Raw genomic sequence first — 4,965 nt, 5'->3', positions numbered from 1 at the left:
CCCACGCTCAGATATCGCCGTTTTTGTGCGATGCATGCCGCGGTTTAGGATAAATTTAGGATCTCGCTCGGCGTTTATAAAGGCATACCGCGGCAGCACTTTTGCCGATTCGATCGGCAGTAGTCGCGTTTATGAGAACTCGCTAACCATATTAGGTATAGTGCATTAAACTCAAACCTGTCCTTATCAGCAGTTATAGGCTGACAAGTGTGTAACGTTTTGCAGAAATTTCAAGCTCCATCGGTAACAATGTCCACGTCTTCGATACATAGAATCTTGAAATGAGGTGAATAGATTTCGGCAGCATGACAGAGGGATGCCAATTAGCGCCCATTACCATTAACCATGGCGGTCCAAATTTGAACAAGGAGCGAGCATGATTGTAAGTTTACATCACAGGACCTGCACACAAGGGTATCATGTATGCGTCCAAATGCGTAAATAAATGTCAGGTGTCTTACTTTGCTATCGTTTTTTCGTGGAAAGCCGCCATTACTCGTGTATCCGTCCCCTGTCCTGATGGTTCAGTTGTTGCTCCACGCATGACGCAAACGGAGCTAATTGAGCCTCGCCCGGAGACTACAGCGCGAAAGGATTAGCTGAGCAGCACGTTTTCCTATCACTTGCCTACGTTTTTGTCGGCATCTATCTCTGTTCTGTACGCGTACCAACTCTTTAATGACAATAGTTTTTATGAAATTCTTCCCTCTTTTTCTGCTCACCTAAGCGTCTCCTGTTATCTCAATGGCTGACTAGTTAGTGATTCCGTCTGCTTATGGAAGATGGATATAGCCTACGGGCCTTGCAAGGTGAGTATCTTGAATCTCATGAATACCTTGGCACAGGAGGTAGGGCGCCGAGCCGCGGACGCCTCGGACATAGGCTCGCCAAATTATGTGTCTGCGTATGTGTCGGCGTAGGCTCACCGCTGATGTGTCATTATATCAATACGAGGCCTGCGCACCTCCGGCAGTGATTGTGTGGCTGGATTTCAGATTGCGAGTATAACATGCTAAAGCAACAATTCCTTGATCAGTCTTGTTTCCCACCACAAATAGCGACCTATACCCACGACGGCGAATAGGTTTCTAGATATTATGATGCAAAACGACGCGAAGCGTTATCAAGTAATGAAGCGGTAGGAAATAGGGTTCGTTTTATCCACTTCTGGTTGTCTTACCGTTGCTCCGTAATATTTAGATCACAGTACAATTTTGTTAAATTATAAATGTATCCGAAGGGGCGCACTGTTTTTATTCAAAAGGCTGGCACCGGGATATGACGCAGTACAGGCATTTTGCACGACGCAGCTTTTTGCGTTCTAAGTCTAGTATCTGTTCTTATCAGCCTAATAAGTGATACGGATTCTATTTGGACTCAAGATATTAAACTTATTTTTTCAGGTTGGCAGAGTGCTTGAGGCCTTGCGTGCTGAGCGCTTGTAGCCTTTGCTTTACGGGGATATGAACCACTGAATTTTTGCAGCGAAACTGTATACCTCTACCATCTAAAACCGAAAGAGAATGGCAGCTCTCTAATGAGCAAGAGTGGGAGGATGCGGTGTCCAGCTCGGACCCGGCGGTTATACTGCAGGCCGTCAGCTGGGCTTTGGAAGTCGCCGACAGACAGGGCCTCACGACCATAACAAGTGGCACTAGGGGAACTGATTGGACGGCCACTTCACGCACCCTGGAAGCCCACTGAAGTCAACCAAATCCTTTCTGTTGACGAAATAAAGTTGTTAGCACCACCACCTGTACCATCCAAGGAAATTTTCATCTCGTTAGCGTGGTAACCAAAAAACTCTATAGATGGGCCGATCCCGAAGACAGTGCGACGCCGGGCCGACCCGCGTCGGAGGTGAAGCAGGCGTTAAGCACTCCCCATACGTGGAACCATCCCGAAGATAGTGCGAGGACAGGCCGACCCGCGGCGGAGATGAAGAAGGCGTTAAGCACTCCCCATACGTGGGCCGTTCCCGAAGATAGTGCAGTACCGGCCCAACCCATGGCGGAGTTGAAGCCGACTTTAAGTACTCCCCATACGTGGGCCGTTCCCGAAGATAATGCAGTACCGGCCCGACCCACGGCGGAGATGAAGCCGGCGTTAAGTACTCCCCATACGTGGACCAATGCCGAAGATAGTGCAATGCCGGGCCGACCCGCGGCGGAGATGCCGTTCGCTTTGGTTGTCATCCCTCTTCACAGAGTGGAAAGGGATTTAGCGTTTTGCTTGCTTAGGGGTCATCAGCCATTGCTGATGACGATAAATGCCTAATTTGAGCTTGCACTTTAGTGAAACATACGCTATTCTGTACGTTTTATGCATGATTCCAATTAATGTATGCACTGTTCGCTTCACCTTACAGAGTTCTTGTAGCCTCTGCATTACAAGGGCGATGAACCATTGATTTTTTTCAGGCTTTTACAGCCATTGCTGATGATAAATTTTTTTTGACGCACACGCAAAATAAATCAAACCCTAGCCATATATAAAGCTCCGCTGTAAAAAAGAAACTACATTTCAGGCCGAACACTTTATTAGGTAGTGCACCGTATATACGAAGATTTACCACTGTCAAATTGAAAAGAATTGCGAATAAATAACAAGGAGGTGTTTGGTTTAGGATTCCGCTAATGAGACGGGTAGATATATTTCTTAGGTGTACATAACTTACTGCACGTAGCGAATAACTATCAAAATGGCAGAAATCTGCCACGCTAGATAAGCAGCTTCTACTCTCCTTATGAATGCAAATGGCATGAAAACGAAATCAGGCAAAAGAAAAGAGTACCTTGTCTTGTAAAATCAGTGCGCTGAGGCCGGCGTGTACATATTTCATTTCTTTTGTTAAGCAACCGGTACCGCTTGGTGTATCTTCTGCGTCATGTAAACGTGTTGTTTCCGAGAATAAGCTTTTGCTTTCACGTGTTAGTTGTTGATGCTATTTGTTGCTCGTTTATATTACTCGCTTTTTAGTGTGGGCCTTTTTTTCTGTCTTCATGTCCAATGTTGTGCTCTTGTTGTACTTCTCCGTGTTGTTCACAAGCGAACTGCAAAAATCGATGCGAGCGCTTATACTGGCCGAACAATTAGTCGTTACGTGCAATGCTAACCGAAAAAGAAGGACTGACGCACATCACTCAGTGCCGTTATACGCACGTATCCTATATATACGCATATATATATATATATATATATATATATATATATATATATATATATATATATAATGTGCTGGCAGTTCTGAGGAAGAAGTGGATGTAGAACGTGATTGGAAGCAAATACTGCACTGAAATCTTCCATCAAATTTCCTAGACATTAAAATTCCAGGCAGCAAGCTGCTTCTTTCGGGCACCATGCAAGGCAAATAATCAGCTTTACAATGGACTGTCTCCAAGAGTGATCCACTTCACTGAGAAATGCACAAGCCACCAGTGATCGACCTTTTCATTTCTTCTCATGTGTAAGGACATCTCTGGCCACTGGTATTCCTGATCATTCACAAGTATGTACAAACTACGTTGGAAGGAACTTATATGGAATTCACGCAGTCGTTCTTTCTGGAAATGCACTCCTTATGCCAGATGCCTCACGCTCTACTGACACTTTTCAAAAGAGGTAACAATGTAATCTACAGCTCCATTCCATTTCATCCAACTACCTAGCTCAAGCATGCCTTTCTTATAGCAGTGTTGTTTTTACCCTTAGTCTATTTTCTTTCTTAGTCTTTATCCTAATTGCATGTATCTCGAGCCTCTTTCGCCACCCATTGAGACTCCCACGCAATGCGCAATGGAAGGGGGTGGGGCATAAATTAATATGTACGGAAAAGTTGCGACAATATGTTTTACCGCCTGCTATATAGGGAAAATGTGACAATGTGAAGTAAAACAATATTAGCACGAGTTAGAACTTATTAGTATGCATCAATATGACTCCAGCTCCATTGCGCGACGAGTACACTATGGAGGGAAGAGAGACGGGAGCAAGGAAAGGCAGGGAGCTTGACGAGACTGTGGTCAGTTTCCCTCTCTACACGTAGGGCGGGGATGGGGAAGTGAAAGAAAGGGGGAGAGAAGACACGATCCTAAATCCTACTTTCACATGCACAAACTAGATGCAGCATGTCTATACAGTCGGGCACTCAAGTCCGTGGCGTTCAGATACTGGAGAAGCGCTCGAGTGTCTTTTTGGGCTGATGAACTGTGAGGCCAGGCATCCAAGCCCTTTGCTTCTGTATATGGCCTATCGTACAGTCTGTTTAGGGCACTCTGGAGAGACTGACTTTGGTTATCAAAACGATGACAGTGGCACAGAAGATAATCAATGGCCTCCTCACACTTGCACTCAGTGCACATCGGTGAGTCCCCCATTCCAATACGATAGTTGTAAAAGTTAGTGAATGCTACTCGTAACCCACTGCCATCACAACAGTTTTGAGTCACGTAGAGAAAGGTTTGCTGGTAATATCAATTCTAGTGATACGTCGAGGCTGTATAAACGACAGTTAGAGTTCTGTGGCGTATGCCAGTAACTGAACGTGATGGTACGAGTGAGACTGCGAAGCTGTCGTGCGGCGCCTACCCTCGATAAAGCTATAAGGAGTGTCGGTGCTCCAGGTTGGGCATGTCAGGAAGCGTCATCAGCGAGGCGACTAGCACGGTTCGAACGATGCCCCGGGGGCCACTGAAAAGTTATATCATGTACTCATTCATAAGCGCAATGGCAAATTTCGGAGACCCAAGGGACATCACCTGGTCGTAATTACTACGCCGTAAACATCGCAAACATTGGAGTGCTGCTTTCGAATCACAAAGTGTTGCCCTTTTTCTAGTCATTATTTTTCAACGTATTCCGCAGCAGCACTAAGAGCGACCAGCGTGGAACCTGTAGATGTCGTGACGTGTGAAGTCTTAGGTTCGATGACGACCGATTGAGATTGTATAAGAATGGAGCCTGTCA

The 4,965-nt window shown here is 45.7% G+C and overlaps 1 non-coding gene across 1 annotated transcript; it reads left to right on the top strand.

The window, feature by feature from the left end:
- The first annotated feature begins 1,296 nt into the window (after positions 1 to 1,296).
- LOC142586445 (U2 spliceosomal RNA) lies at positions 1,297 to 1,479 on the top strand. The gene has a single exon (XR_012829222.1). It is a non-coding gene; the product is annotated as a U2 spliceosomal RNA (small nuclear RNA).
- Positions 1,480 to 4,965: the final 3,486 nt, after the last annotated feature.

The sequence above is a fragment of the Dermacentor variabilis genome, chromosome 6 (assembly GCF_050947875.1).
Source record: "Dermacentor variabilis isolate Ectoservices chromosome 6, ASM5094787v1, whole genome shotgun sequence".
Classification (NCBI taxonomy): Eukaryota; Metazoa; Arthropoda; class Arachnida; order Ixodida; family Ixodidae; genus Dermacentor; species Dermacentor variabilis.
The sequence above is the reverse complement of the archived record's forward strand: the minus strand, read 5'-3'. Positions and strand labels throughout refer to the sequence as shown.